Source organism: Giraffa tippelskirchi, chromosome 5 (assembly GCF_054371585.1).
Source record: "Giraffa tippelskirchi isolate mGirTip1 chromosome 5, T2T-mGirTip1v1.2.pri, whole genome shotgun sequence".
In the NCBI taxonomy this organism is placed as follows: Eukaryota; Metazoa; Chordata; class Mammalia; order Artiodactyla; family Giraffidae; genus Giraffa; species Giraffa tippelskirchi.
This window is the reverse complement of record NC_137279.1, coordinates 87492163-87507519: the sequence shown is the minus strand read 5'-3', so window position 1 is coordinate 87507519 and position 15357 is coordinate 87492163. Positions and strand designations below refer to the sequence as shown.

General features: G+C 57.8%; 4 non-coding genes across 4 annotated transcripts; 2 read left to right on the top strand and 2 right to left on the bottom strand.

Moving 5' to 3' along the window:
• Positions 1–4296: 4296 nt before the first annotated feature.
• Positions 4297–4368, bottom strand: TRNAG-UCC (transfer RNA glycine (anticodon UCC)). The gene has a single exon. It is a non-coding gene; the product is annotated as a tRNA-Gly (tRNA).
• Positions 4369–5126: 758 nt separating this feature from the next.
• Positions 5127–5198, bottom strand: TRNAD-GUC (transfer RNA aspartic acid (anticodon GUC)). Its single transcript has one exon. It is a non-coding gene; the product is annotated as a tRNA-Asp (tRNA).
• Positions 5199–5741: 543 nt separating this feature from the next.
• TRNAL-CAG (transfer RNA leucine (anticodon CAG)) lies at positions 5742–5824 on the top strand. The gene has a single exon. It is a non-coding gene; the product is annotated as a tRNA-Leu (tRNA).
• A 1419-nt stretch (positions 5825–7243) lies between these two features.
• TRNAG-GCC (transfer RNA glycine (anticodon GCC)) lies at positions 7244–7314 on the top strand. The gene has a single exon. It is a non-coding gene; the product is annotated as a tRNA-Gly (tRNA).
• Positions 7315–15357: the final 8043 nt, after the last annotated feature.

Sequence of the window (15357 nt, the reverse complement as noted above, 5' to 3'; positions counted from 1 at the left end):
AGTTCCTTGCCCAACCACTTGGATCTAAGGTCCTTCTTTCCCAAACTGAGTCACCTTTCTCCACTCCTCCAACCAGGAACATTTTCCTAGGTCCTACTCCAAGTGAATTACAGCACCCTTGGAAATAAGCTCAGAACCTTTCCTACTCACCATATCCATTAGGCATCAAGTCCTTTCTCTTTTATCCCTTTGGCTTCCCCTCCAGTGAGAACACTGCCAAGTTCTTCGGTGAGTATTTTCACCTCAGTAGCTCAAGTAGTTGCCATGTAGTTTGAAGGTACAGGGCTAACAAATATACATTTTCATCTTAAAATTGTATTCAGGATCATGTTTCCAATTTTTAGAAAGATTCCTTTAACTTGAGGAACACTCAGTTTTCCTACTAGAAGTTAATCAGAGGAGAGAGAAAAAGGGGCCTGTAAAGTTTCTTGGATGTTGGACTGGATGGATGGTGCATTAGTCAGGATCTCCTAGAAACAGAACCATTAGGAGCTCTGTTGTTGTTGTTGAGTTGCTAAAGTTGTATCCGACTCTTTTGCGACCCCATGGACTGCAACATGCCAGGTCTCCCTGTCCCTCATCATCTCCCAGAGTTTGTCCAAGTTCATGTCCATTGAACTGGTGATACCATTCAAACATCTCATCCTCTGCTGCCCTCTTCTCCTTTTGCCTTCAATCCTTCCCAGCATCCGGATCTTTTCCAGTGAGTCAGCTGTTCACATCAGGTGGCCAAAGTATTGGAGATATGTACCTATCTATACATCTGTATCTAGAGAGAGAGAAGGAGATTATAAAGAATTGACTCATATGATTATGGATCTACAGCATGAGTTGGCAAGCAAGCCACTGAGAGCTGATGGTTTGGTTACAGTTGGAGTTTTAAGGCTTGAGAACCAGGAGAGCTAGTTAAAGGCCAACAGGCTCTATCCAAGGAAAAGCTAATGTTCCAGTCCAAACCTGAAGGCAGGAAAACCACAATTCCCAGTTTGACAGCAGTTAGGCAGGATGAGTTCTTTCTTACCAGAGGGATGGCAATCTTTCTGTTCTATCTGGTCATCCAACAGATTGGATGAGGCCCATCCACAACAGGGAGAGCCGTCTGCTTTACTCAGTCTTCTGATTTAAATGTTAATCCCATGCAAAAACATTCTCACAGAAAGACTTGAAATAAAGTTTGACTAAATATCTGGGTACCCCATGGCCCAGTCAAGTTGACACATAAAATTAACCATCACAGACGGTGACACCATTATACTAAGCACACAGAAGAAAAAGAATTCCCTTGGTTGGGTTATAGTTTAGGATAACTGCTTTTTCAGAGCATTTTTGCTTCTGCCTTATCTGGATGTAGTGCAAAGATGTTTTCATCTGGTTACATAAGAGGAATGAATTAAAAAAGAAAAAGTCCCTCTGGCAGAGAAACATCAGGGCTGGGTAATATTAATGGCAGGCTAAACACACCAATATACTGATTTACAGTTAAACCTACTGACAATTGGACTTCAGAGACCACACTGAATTTTGTTTATTTTTAAGTGAAATTCACATAAAATCAACCATTTTTAAGTGAACAATTCATTAGCATTTAAAGCATTCTGAAAGTTATGTAACCACCACCTCCATCTAGTCTGAAACATTTTCATCATCCCAAAATAAAACCCCATATCCACTAAGCAATTATTCCCCAATACGCTCTCCTCCTAGTCCTTGGAAGCCATCAATTTACTTTCTATTCCTCTGCAGTTATCTATTTTAGATATTTCATATAAGTGGAACCACACATTATGTGACATTTTGTGTCTGGCTTCTTTCACTTCTCTTTGGAGTTCATTCATATTGTAGTACGTATCAGGACTTCATTCTATTTTATGACTGAATAAAATTCCATCATATGTATTTACCACATTTTGTTTATATATTCATCCATTGATGGATATTTGTGTTGTTGCCACTTTTTGGCTGCTGTGAATAGTTCTGCTATGAACATTCCTATACAAATATTTATATCTTTTTTTACTCAATTAGTTCCATCCCATCGTTACCTTCCCACAGTTTCTTGTCATGTCATTTCTCTACAAATTTATTTTTCTTTTGTTAAGATGCTATACTGGCCCAAGTTGTAACCACTCCTTTGAATTACCCATCATGAGGTTTTTTCCTGTGTGATGTGTGCTACATGCATTCACAAACTGTCTTCCTCTTGTCAATCTTCTATTAGTGTAATTTTATAGTGCCCTAGCTGAAAAACCTAAGAGGGTACAGGAAAAAAGAAATTTTTTCCTCCTCTCCCCTGCCTGTCACAAAATCTTAGAAAACAGAGGTGAACCAAACAACTAACTGCTCCATTTTCGACTGGAATTTGGAGGAAATGTAAAAGCTTGAGACAGTTTCCACTCAACAATATTTTTCAGCAAAAGAAAGAGACTCCAACCAAAGATCAAACCCAGGCACTGTCAGAAAAACATGGTCCCAGGGGAAACAGAAAACTAAGGCTGCACCTATAGGACTCTTTATTAAGACAAAAGGGAAACTGAGACAGTGCCTCACAGACTCTTTCAGACAGAGAAGACACTCAGTCTTAAGGGTATGCCGCAAAGACTTTGCCTTAATGAGGCTTTTTAAAGAATATTAAGGGCCTTGGCCTCCACTAGGCTCACCAAGAGCCCAAAGTAAAAAAGAGCTTATCTCAAAGAGATTTGTGAGTATGGTTTTTGTCTAATAAGTGAAATACATATTGACATGTAAGACACTCTTCAAGCTTTTACAGGGAGTATATCAGCTTGAACTGAAAGGGACAGAGACAGTACAAAATTAAAAGAAGCCTTTGGATCTCCAAATTTCGATGGGCAGAAAGCAGGCTAGGGAAATAAAAAAGGATCAGCTACAAATGCTATTCTTATGGAAGAGTAAGGATAACTCAGGGGATGCTATCGAGAGGCAGAGAATCATTCCCGGTGAGCAGCAGTGGGCCTTACGGAACTGGCAGTGTGTATCAGGCTGGATGTTGAAAGTACTGTGAACCAGTGATTGCTCTGTGCCTTCAGTTTCCCCCTTTTGAATGGGAATGGACATTAACCCAAGCCTTTCCCAACACTGTATGTGAAGTTACCATGGTGGCAAAAGAAGAGTGTTTTGTGGCTAAATGGTAATAGAGAGCTGTAGTTATTTTGTGTAGTAGCAGCCCCTACTTGTAACAGCCCATTGGCTGTGAGATTCTGTAGGAAAGCCACTCTCAAAGGATTTCCTTCTGGGAAAAAAGGACAGGAATATTTGTTTCGCTGCAGATGACTCCTGTCTTATTAGGATGTGGAAAACTAAGAAATGTCTCTTACTAGACAATTGATTCATAGCATTCTGGACTAGAACGATGTCTAAAAGGAAATGTGGAGAAGAAGGAAGACTGCGACATCAGTAGCAGAATATTTAATGATCCTAACTCAAAATTGTAAAGGCCTTGTGGGGAGGGGAAAATGGGTAAATGGATCACTGTTTCCTGACGAGTGAAAACTAAACTTCCGGTGAGGAGCACCTAGTAGTGTATACAGAAGCAGAAATATATTATCCTACAAGTGAGCTTACCTAATGTTAGAAACCGATATTACCTCAAAATATTTACATTATAAACATCAATGAGAGGGAGTGCACCAAAAAAGCAAAACACACCAATGGGTTGCAAAACAGAAACCAAGGAGGCAAGCTCATTACTGCAGATTTTATGCAGACATCTTTCCATAAACACTACATTGCTCCGCTAAGACACCTCTTTCCTACATTTCAGGTTGCAAATGTCTAACCCAGGTGGCTGTAATAATGTAGGCAAAAAGTTAATCCAGAATACACTAGTCGCCCTACTTTCTCATCTCGCAGCAACCATGGGATACAGGGGCGGTACGGTCCTACCGGGGAGATGAGTGAGTGAGAGGAAAATTAACCACCCCCTACCTGGGAAACAACTCACAACCGAGGCGGTGAGAGCGCCGAATCCTAACCACTAGACCACCAGGGAGCGCCGGGACTCGGCCCTCGCCTGCTCCCGCTGAACCCAGCGCCTCCATGCCACCTTGGTGCCCACACCCGGCCTCCGCAAGTCCAGCCGCCCGCCCGCCCGCCCTCCCTGTCAGTCCGCCTGCCCTAGCGTGCGTCTTGTTTTCGGCACCCTCAAAACACTGTCCCTCGCCGCCGGCTTCTCGCGCCCACGCCAAAAGCCGCGGGCCAGCTGGCTCCCTGCTCCAAGCGCTCTCTCCCCCGAACGCCCCTGCCGGGAGGGCGCTGCAACTCAGCAAAAGGTCGGCCCGCTGCGTTGGCCGGGAATCGAACCCGGGTCAACTGCTTGGAAGGCAGCTATGCTCACCACTATACCACCAACGCTGCACAGCCCGGGCCGCCGCCAGACGCCGGCCCCGGGCTCGCCCCAGCACACTCCTGCCGCCGCCGCCGCCGCCGCCGCATCCCTGCCCCGACGCCCCGTCAGCCGGCGGCTCTGCGCCGCCGCCGGCGCTCCCAGCAGCCGCGCGGCGCCCCATCTGCGCCAGCGCTACGCAGCAGCCGGGGTCCACCGGCGTGCCCGCCCCGGGGCGCCGCTCCCGCGCCCTTGCGGCCCTCCGGCCCTTCGCTCCCCGCCGCGGCCCGCGGACGCCTCCGCCCTCACCCCCGGGGGGCAAGGCGGGGCACGCAGCTCGCAGCTGCCAGCACCCAGCTGGCCAAAGCCCTTCTCCACCGGGCGCTGGGCGACGCCACTTGCCACGACGACAGGGGCACACGGGACCCACGCGCCTGCACGCCTCCCGGCGCTGTGCCGCGCCGCGCCGCGGGGGCGTCGCGAGCCTAGGAGCCCACTGCGGCAGCCACTGTGGGCGGGCGGGCCGCAAGATCCGGCTATGGTCGGGCAAGGCCGTGGGGTCGCCAAGGAGGCCCTGGCTCCGCCGTGGCGACCGAGCGCCCGGCGACGACCAAGGGCTCGGGCTGGAGGGCTGCACGGCTCGAGGGGGTCGACGGTCGGTAGACCGGGCCCCGCCGTGGGCGGCGCCCCGGCGCCTCGCCCAAAGGCGGAGGGAGGAGACGAAGGGCCCTTGGGGGCCAGGCGGCGGGCCAGAGAGCGACCGCGGCCACCAAAAAGGGTGTGTTGCCTCCCCGTCGGGGAATCGAACCCCGGTCTCCCGCGTGACAGGCGGGGATACTCACCACTATACTAACGAGGACGGCGGCGACCGCCCTGCCGCCCGGCCGCTCTCGGGCTCTCGGGCTGCCTGCCGACGCCTCCCCCTGCCCGCCACGGGCCCCGACCCGACCGCACACCAAACCAGCCGCCTCAGTCAGAGCGGCAGCCCCCGACCCCGACAGGGACGCGGACCCGGGGGACACGGGAAACTCCTAGCGCGCGCCGCCTCTTGCCTGCAACGCGGCCATTCCGCCGGGAGAAGGGGGCCCGAGAAGGCACGCGAGGCTGCGAGGACACGGTGGGCGCGCCGCCGGCCCGCGTCTGGCGAGGACAGGCGCGGGTGGGTAGGGGCCGGCACGCCAAGGGTCCGGCTGGGTCCGGGGCCAGGCGTGGGCGAGGGCGCGACCGGCGGCGGAGCCAGGCGCCTCGGCCGGCCGCCGCGCGCCGGCTCCGTCGCTCACGCACACCAGACGGCCGCCCGCCTGCCTGGCGCGGCGCACCGCGCGTCCCGCCAAGGGCGCCGGGGCTCGCGCCGCGTCGGGTCCCAGCCAGGCGAGCGGCCACGCGCCCGCCCAGGCCCGCCGTCAGGATGGCCGAGCGGTCTAAGGCGCTGCGTTCAGGTCGCAGTCTCCCCTGGAGGCGTGGGTTCGAATCCCACTCCTGACAAGCCAGCCTTTTGGCCCGCCCGACAAACGCGCCCGTCCTCCCCGCGCCACTGCCGTTCTCCACACACGCCCTCCCCGCCACCTGCAGCCCACACCAGGAACCTTCAGTCCTTCTCAGCGCATCTGTCCTCCCCAGCTGGCTGCGCCTGCAGCTGCCGGTTTTCCTGCCTCCCCGCCTCCCCGCCTCCCCTTCGCCCACCCTCGCCCATCCCCCCACTCCCACTCCCACTCCCACGGCCCCGCTCCACCCCGCCCCCGTCCGCGCCGACGCACGCAGCCCCGCGGCGGGTGGCAAGCCCTCCTCGCTTCGCCAGCGCTCCGACTTCTGCCTGGTGAACGGCCAAGTCGCTCTCGCAGCCTTGCTTCCCCGTCCGCCCCGGGCAGCTCTCCCTCCGGCCGGCACCCTGTCGTCCGCGCCCGCCCGGCCGCCCCGCCTGTGCTCCCCAGCCACACCGAGGCGGCCGAGCCCCCGCCTTGGCCGCCTGGGGTGCTGCGTGCCCTCGAGGCTTCACCGCCTTGCGGCCTTGGCCGGGCCACACCTGCCTGCCTCCCGCCCGGGACGCGTGCCACCCAGCCTTCCTGCTGGCCAGCCAACACCGGCCCTCCGTGCACGAGTCCGTCCCGGGAAGGGTGCTCCGCTGGGGAGTGAGCGGAAGCCCTGCGTGCCCGTCCACCCCACCCACAGGCGCCCGGCCCGCGCCCCCGACCTCGGCGCCACCGCGCCCGTTCCCGGGGAAAGCCGCTGCCCGGGCCGGAGCCAGGCTCGCCCTGGCGCGCTCGCTGCCTCAGCCTGCAGTCGCCGAGCCAGGAGCCGCTCTGCCAAAGGGCCCCTCCTCACCACCACCAATCCGTCAGAGCCGGACCCCTCGGGAGCGCAGGAGCCAGGGTGTCACACGCCTTTGCGTCCTTGGGCCTGAGCGCCGCTCTGCGCGTCGCGCTCCCACGCTCGCGCATCCGGCACGGCCCGAGCCCGGAGTCCCGGCCCCCGCCCGCTCTCGCACGCCCCACCCCGCCCCGGCCGGAAAGCCAGCCCGCCAGAGGGACTTTGGGTCGGGACTCCGCGGTCGCTGAGAGGAACGTCGGTGCGCGGCCGCAGCGACCACGCAGCGCCTGCCCTGACAGGGATCCCCGCGCCGGCCAGACGGCGTCGGCTCGCGGGCCCCTCGGGCGGCACCGACAGCGTCGCGGCGGCCGTGGTCGGCGCAGAAGGCGCGGGAGCCGCGTCCCGAGTGGGCCGGCGTCCCGCCGCCCGGGGGTCCCTCGAGGGCTCGCGCCCCGGGGTCCTGCACGCGCCCGGATCCTGGCTTTCAGGTCGCCCGCCCGATGGAGCAGAGAGATGCCCACGGGCGAGCAGTGAGCAGTGACGGGCGGGTGGCGGCCAGCGCCTCTGGGGCAGCGGCGGGCGGCGGCGGCCACCGGTGCATGGGTGGTTCAGTGGTAGAATTCTCGCCTGCCACGCGGGAGGCCCGGGTTCGATTCCCGGCCCATGCAGCCACTGCGTCCCCTTTTGGTCCCGCAGGGCAGCCCCAGGGCCCAGCTAGGTCTGCCCACTGAAACGCGCTCAAGGCAGGGCTCCTGCAACCGCTGGCTGCTCCCTGCCGCCAGCTGCCTCTCCCGCGCGGACGGCCCCCCACCCCACACACTCTCGGCCCTGCTGCCGAGGCTCCGTGGCCCCAAACCCCGCAGGCTCAGCCGCCCGTGCGCCCAGATACCTCCCCTGTGTTTACTCGCTTCCTCACCCGGACCCAGCCGGTGGCTCAGGGATTTCACTGGAAGGAATACCCCACCGCTGGCGCCCAGCCGCCTCCCCTCTTCACCTTTCCTCACGTCTCCAAGCTCCCTGGCTCACTCTCCCCACACTCCGAAAATCAATCACACTACGTTTGCACAGCCAGGGGCAAGGAAGTTGCCGCATCTGGCAAGGATACCTCCCTTTTCCCGGGAGGGTCCCTGGAGCATCGCCTTGCAGGAGGAGTTGCAAAGAAGTCCACCAGCTCCCGGCGGACTGTACTCTCGATTCATCTTTTGTCCCTGGGCAGAGAGAGGTTTCCACCAGCAACGCCCTCACCAGCTCAAACACCACCCCCTCCCCTGAAACCCTCTTGCCCGCCTCAGCTCAGCATCAGCCCTGCCCCAAGAGCACCACCACCTCAGCCTGCACCTTCACCATCGCCCTACTCCGCCAACCGGGCCCATCGCCCCCCCACCCTGCTCCCCCCGCCCCACCCCCATCTCCCCCATCCCCAACACCCGCCGCAGGCCCCGTTCCTCCCTCAGCCATGGCAAATCCTGCTCTTGTCAAGGAACCTGCCTTTGCTTTTGTCCCACTGGACTGCCTTCCCCCGTCCCACCCCCACCCCCACCCCCACCCCCACCCCCACCCCCACCCCCACCCCCGGCCTGCTCCTTTTTCTGCTTCTTCCAACACAGGTGGAACTGATTTACATCCCTGGGTTAGTTTCAGGTGCACAGCAAAGTGATTCAGTCCCCTGTTCTCTTTCAGGTGATTTTGCATTGTAGCTGAAGGCGAGATTCGAATACAGTTCGCATGCTACACAGTAAAGCTTTGTTGCTTACCTACTGTACCTATAGGATGTCCTATCTCTCCATCCGACTCCAACTTTCCTCCCTCCCCTGCCTTTCCCCTTGGGTAGCCCGGTGTACGGTTTCTCCAAACCGTCTGAACGTCGGTTTCCCCTTTGCACGTGGATTCCTTTGTGTTAGTTGTTAGGTTCCACAAAGCTTTGTCCCTCTCCACCCGACTCACTTCACCAAGTGGACTCTTGCGTGGGTCCATCTGGCGTTGGGGCCCACGGCAAAGGCTGCTCCTTCTTGATGGCTGCGTCATATTCCACGGGACAGATACGCCTCATCTTCTTGTGCCGGCCACCTGCCGACGGGCACTTGGGCGTATCCCATGTCCCGGCTACGGCATAGAGGGCTGCGATGACCCTGGGGGATGCCTGCATCTCTACCCATTAGGGCTTTGGTCTTCTCCCGATGGGTACCCAGCATTGGGTTTGCTGGGTCATATGGGAAGCTCTTCTTCTTCCTATCGTTGGACCGACCCTCGACGGACTGACTTCCATGTAGTAGCAGATGCTGTTCTGGAAGGGTAGGATACTGGATCTTATTCCCTGTGGTATCCTGTGTATCCTTGTGGCTCCTCTCCTTTCTATGCAGTCCTACTACGGTATATCCGTGGAGCCCAGCTCCTCATTCATCCCTCCGGCCCTGACTTTGCCCTTGGGAAGCCCCAAGTTGCTTTCCTGTGGCTGGGTGTCTGTCGCTGTTTGGCACAGGGATTAAGGTGTACAGCACTTTAGAATCCACCCATCTGTGCCCTTCTCTGTGTCTTCCCTCACCGAGGGTAATAGTCTGCAGCTCCGGCCGCTGTTGCTGCCAGTGACACTATTTGTCTCTTGTGGACGGCTCAGAGACACCCCATTCTCTGCCTTTCTCTGGTACTGCATCTTCGTGGGTGAGCCGTTGGTGACGGACACTAGGGTTCTCTCCTCGCCTCGGCTGTGGCGCACGGTGCTGCAGTGACCGTGGGGTTTGCACGTGTCTTGCCGAATCCAGAGCTGCGGCTTTCACGGATATGTACCCAGGGTTGGGATCGTGATAGCTCACCTGTTTCCGGCTTACTCAGTTACCTATCGATTTAGCTTAATTTTTAAACCTTCCTCCAATGTCGTAGTGGCGGCTGTGGGAGAAGTACAGTGGGTTTCCAATAGTGTGCTCATGTCCGACGGACTGCAAAGCGGTTCTGTTTCCCATGTACAGATTTCAGATTTCCTACGTGTTTTCAGACTCTTTTCCGTTGGAGGTTATTACAGGATACTGACTCTTAGTCCCTGCGTTGAACTGGATAAGCTTGTGGCTTCTCCCTTTACACATGGTCCTGCGGATCTGTTCGTTGCAGCTCCACAGCCATCCCTCCACCGCTGCCTTACCGCTTGCGTTACCCTACGGTGGTTTTCTTTGGGAGTCGGTTTCTCTTCGGCAAATAGGTTCGTGTCGTATTAGTTTACACATTCCACATGCGTTTGTCCAACTCGGTCTGACTTTCTTCACCGAGTGTCAAGAGTCTCTAGGTCCATCGTGGCTTTTGACAAGTGGCAATGCTTCCCTTCTTTCTTTATGACCGAGTGATATGTCCATGCTCCATCTATGCCACATCTTCTTGTGCCCGCCATTTGTGGATGGGCACTGGGGCTTGTTCCACGTCTCGGCTGTGGCAAATACTGCTGCTACATACATGGCGGTGTAGGGACCTTTAGATCTCTCCGAGTTTGGTACTCTGCAGGTATGTACCCTGGAGGGGGTGTGCTCGGTCATATGGGAGCTCTCCTCGGTCCTCACGAAATCTCGGCCACCCCCGCTCCCTACCACCACACCCCATCCCACCCTGACCCCCAGCAATGTCACACCCGAGACTGGACATTTGCTCCTGATGAGTGGTGACTTTGGGCTCTGGGGCGCTACGGTGGGCCCAGGCCTTTCAGCCCGGGTCTGGCCCCTGTCTGGCACTCCGTTGCTGTCGTTCGCTTGCCTGCGTCCCAGCCACCGCCCAGAGCCCCAGCCCACCGCTGAGCCTGAGCACCCTGCACCACCACGCAGCAGTGTGGCACGCACGCTGACACGCCACCCCGCCCGAATGGAGCCCCCCCCCCCACTGTCACCGCCTGCCATCTGCCTTTCCTGCCACCCTCCAGGCTCGGCCCCATCTACCCGCCACCAAGCCCCTGGAGCCCCGGCCCATCTCTCACACGTCCTTGTCCTTCCCTGCCCTGCCCCGGTGTCCCCCAGTGCGGGCCTCCCTCCGGCTCCTCCGACCCACCCATACCGCACGCCCACCCCTAACGCAGATCTGTCCCAGCCTCACACATGTGCCTGGCATGGCGTCGCCACCGCCCCCATGCTTCTGCAGAGGCCCCGCTCCAGTGGCCTGCCGATCTTTCTTTCGGCCAGGTCCCCGCCAGCCCCACGCCTCCCCCTTCCCGCCGGCACTCCGCGCAGACGCCCCGCCCAAGCACCCCTGGGCCTGCCTCCCAGCACCCGGCTCGCCACCGCCCCCTCTCCCTGCCATCGTTCTGCCCCATTCCCTGATCCACGTGGGGCGGCCACCAACCATGGCCCCAAGCGCCTTCGGCCCGCACTCTCAGCCATGCACGCTGGCGCCCAAGGCCCCGGCAGGGGCGTCGAGGAAACCTCCTGCGGCGACGGCAAGCACACGTCGGGCCACGGGGGATCCACTGCCACAGGGGAATCGGCTCTGTCCCATCGCGCCCGAGTGTGCCGCCCTCGCCGCACGTTGGTGCGCTTCATCGGCCGTCCACTTCCCCTCCCCGCGAAGGACACGGTCCTTGAACAGACGAGACATCCTTTGCTGACACACCAGCCCAAGATCTGGCGGAGAGGAGGCTGCGGTGGGCGATTACCCTCGGGGAGAGTTCCTAGGGGAAGACGATGACAGGTTGGGGAGAGGGATGGAGTGGATCCTGGATAGACGGTTTGGAGAGAATGGGAAACTATAAGAGGTCATAACTAGGTGAGGGGTATGTGGAACAGGGCGCTCTGTGTGTGTGGGGGGGGGTGTGTGTGTGTGCATGCGCGCGCGAGCCCGAGTGCCCACCCTGGGTTAGGAGTGGGGGAGGGAGACCTGGGTACATCTTGCCTCACTCCGGTAGCACTGAGAGCTGTGGTCAGGCAAGGGAAATACCACGCCGGTTGGGGTGTCCACCCTGGCAGGCATCGCGGCCTCGAGCGCATCTGCCGCCTCCCGGCTGGTTGGCTAGGTTTTCCCGGCCGGCCCGCCCCGCCCGGATCTGCCTTCTCTCTCACTTCCACGGCTGCCGTGGTGTGACTCGCGGCACAGGTCCACATTCATCTTCACCCCTGTGCCTCCGGGGGAGCGAAGAAGAACGCAAGAGCCTCTTGATGAATGTGAAAGAGGAGAGTGAAAACGTTGGCTTACAACTCAGCATTCAGAAAACGAAGGTCGTGGCATCCGGTCCCATCACTTCATGGCAAATGGATGGGGACACAAGGGAACCCGGGAGAGACTTCATCTTGTTCAGTTCAGTTCAATCGCTCAGTCGTGTCCGACTCTTTGCGACTCCGTGAATTGCAGCACGCCAGGCCTCTCTGTCCATCACCAACTCCCGGAGTCTACCCAAACCCATGTCCATCGAGTCGGTGATGCCATCCAACCATCTCATCCTCTGTCGTCCCCTTCTCCTCCTGCCCTCCACCCTACCCAGCATTAGGGTCTTTTCCAATGAGCCAACTCTTCGCATGAGGTGGCCAAAGTACTGGAGCTTCAGCTTCAACATCAGTCCTTCCAGTGAACACCCAGGATTGATCTCCTTTAGGATGGACTGATTGGATCTCCTTGCGGTCCAAGGGACTCTCAAGAGTCTTCTCCAACAGCACAGTTCAAAAGCATCAATTCTGCGGCGCTCAGCTTTCTTCACCGTCCAACTCTCACATCCATACACGACCACCGGAAAAACCATAGCCCTGACTAGACGGGCTTTTGTTGGCGAAGTAATGTCTCTGCTTTTCAGTACGCTATCTAGGTTGTCCATAACCTTCCTTCCAAGGAGTAAGCGTCTTTTAATTTCATGGCTGCAATCACCATCAGCAGTGATTTTGGAGCCCAAGAAAATGAAGTCTGACACTGTTTCCACTGTCTCCCCATCTATTTCCCATGAAGCGATGGGACCAGATGGCAAGATCTTAGTTTTCTGAACGTTGAGCTTTAAGCCAACTCTTTCACTCTCCTCTTTCACTTTCATCAAGAGGCTCTTTAGTTCTTCTTCACTTTCTGCCATAAGGGTGGTGTCATCGGCAGTTGTAACCTCTTATGTTTTCCAATTTTCTCCAAAGCGTCTATACAGGATCCACTCCATCCCTCTCCCCAACCTGTCATCGTCTTCCCCTAGGAACTCTCCCCGAGGGTAATCGCCCACCGCAGCCTCCTCTCCGCCAGATCTTGGGCTGGTGTGTCAGCAAAGGATGTCTCGTCTGTTCAAGGACCGTGTCCTTCGCGGGGAGGGGAAGTGGACGGCCGATGAAGCGCACCAACGTGCGGCGAGGGCGGCACACTCGGGCGCGATGGGACAGAGCCGATTCCCCTGTGGCAGTGGATCCCCCGTGGCCCGACGTGTGCTTGCCGTCGCCGCAGGAGGTTTCCTCGACGCCCCTGCCGGGGCCTTGGGCGCCAGCGTGCATGGCTGAGAGTGCGGGCCGAAGGCGCTTGGGGCCATGGTTGGTGGCCGCCCCACGTGGATCAGGGAATGGGGCAGAACGATGGCAGGGAGAGGGGGCGGTGGCGAGCCGGGTGCTGGGAGGCAGGCCCAGGGGTGCTTGGGCGGGGCGTCTGCGCGGAGTGCCGGCGGGAAGGGGGAGGCGTGGGGCTGGCGGGGACCTGGCCGAAAGAAAGATCGGCAGGCCACTGGAGCGGGGCCTCTGCAGAAGCATGGGGGCGGTGGCGACGCCATGCCAGGCACATGTGTGAGGCTGGGACAGATCTGCGTTAGGGGTGGGCGTGCGGTATGGGTGGGTCGGAGGAGCCGGAGGGAGGCCCGCACTGGGGGACACCGGGGCAGGGCAGGGAAGGACAAGGACGTGTGAGAGATGGGCCGGGGCTCCAGGGGCTTGGTGGCGGGTAGATGGGGCCGAGCCTGGAGGGTGGCAGGAAAGGCAGATGGCAGGCGGTGACAGTGGGGGGGGGGCTCCATTCGGGCGGGGTGGCGTGTCAGCGTGCGTGCCACACTGCTGCGTGGTGGTGCAGGGTGCTCAGGCTCAGCGGTGGGCTGGGGCTCTGGGCGGTGGCTGGGACGCAGGCAAGCGAACGACAGCAACGGAGTGCCAGACAGGGGCCAGACCCGGGCTGAAAGGCCTGGGCCCACCGTACCGCCCCAGAGCCCAAAGTCACCACTCATCAGGAGCAAATGTCCAGTCTCGGGTGTGACATTGCTGGGGGTCAGGGTGGGATGGGGTGTGGTGGTAGGGAGCGGGGGTGGCCGAGATTTCGTGAGGACCGAGGAGAGCTCCCATATGACCGAGCACACCCCCTCCAGGGTACATACCTGCAGAGTACCAAACTCGGAGAGATCTAAAGGTCCCTACACCGCCATGTATGTAGCAGCAGTATTTGCCACAGCCGAGACGTGGAACAAGCTCCAGTGCCCATCCACAAATGGCGGGCACAAGAAGATGTGGCATAGATGGAGCATGGACATATCACTCGGTCATAAAGAAAGAAGGGAAGCATTGCCACTTGTCAAAAGCCACGATGGACCTAGAGACTCTTGACACTCAGTGAAGAAAGTCAGACCGAGTTGGACAAACGCATGTGGAATGTGTAAACTAATACGACACGAACCTATTTGCAGAAGAGAAACCGACTCCCAAAGAAAACCACCGTAGGGTAACGCAAGCGGTAAGGCAGCGGTGGAGGGATGGCTGTGGAGCTGCAACGAACAGATCCGCAGGACCATGTGTAAAGGGAGAAGCCACAAGCTTATCCAGTTCAACGCAGGGACTAAGAGTCAGTATCCTGTAATAACCTCCAACGGAAAAGAGTCTGAAAACACGTAGGAAATCTGAAATCTGTACATGGGAAACAGAACCGCTTTGCAGTCCGTCGGACATGAGCACACTATTGGAAACCCACTGTACTTCTCCCACAGCCGCCACTACGACATTGGAGGAAGGTTTAAAAATTAAGCTAAATCGATAGGTAACTGAGTAAGCCGGAAACAGGTGAGCTATCACGATCCCAACCCTGGGTACATATCCGTGAAAGCCGCAGCTCTGGATTCGGCAAGACACGTGCAAACCCCACGGTCACTGCAGCACCGTGCGCCACAGCCGAGGCGAGGAGAGAACCCTAGTGTCCGTCACCAACGGCTCACCCACGAAGATGCAGTACCAGAGAAAGGCAGAGAATGGGGTGTCTCTGAGCCGTCCACAAGAGACAAATAGTGTCACTGGCAGCAACAGCGGCCGGAGCTGCAGACTATTACCCTCGGTGAGGGAAGACACAGAGAAGGGCACAGATGGGTGGATTCTAAAGTGTTGTACACCTTAATCCCTGTGCCAAACAGCGACAGACACCCAGCCACAGGAAAGCAACTTGGGGCTTCCCAAGGGCAAAGTCAGGGCCGGAGGGATGAATGAGGAGCTGGGCTCCACGGATATACCGTAGTAGGACTGCATAGAAAGGAGAGGAGCCACAAGGATACACAGGATACCACAGGGAATAAGATCCAGTATCCTACCCTTCCAGAACAGCATCTGCTACTACATGGAAGTCAGTCCGTCGAGGGTCGGTCCAACGATAGGAAGAAGAAGAGCTTCCCATATGACCCAGCAAACCCAATGCTGGGTACCCATCGGGAGAAGACCAAAGCCCTAATGGGTAGAGATGCAGGCATCCCCCAGGGTCATCGCAGCCCTCTATGCCGTAGCCGGGACATGGGATACGCCCAAGTGCCCGTCGGCAGGTGGCCGGCACAAGAA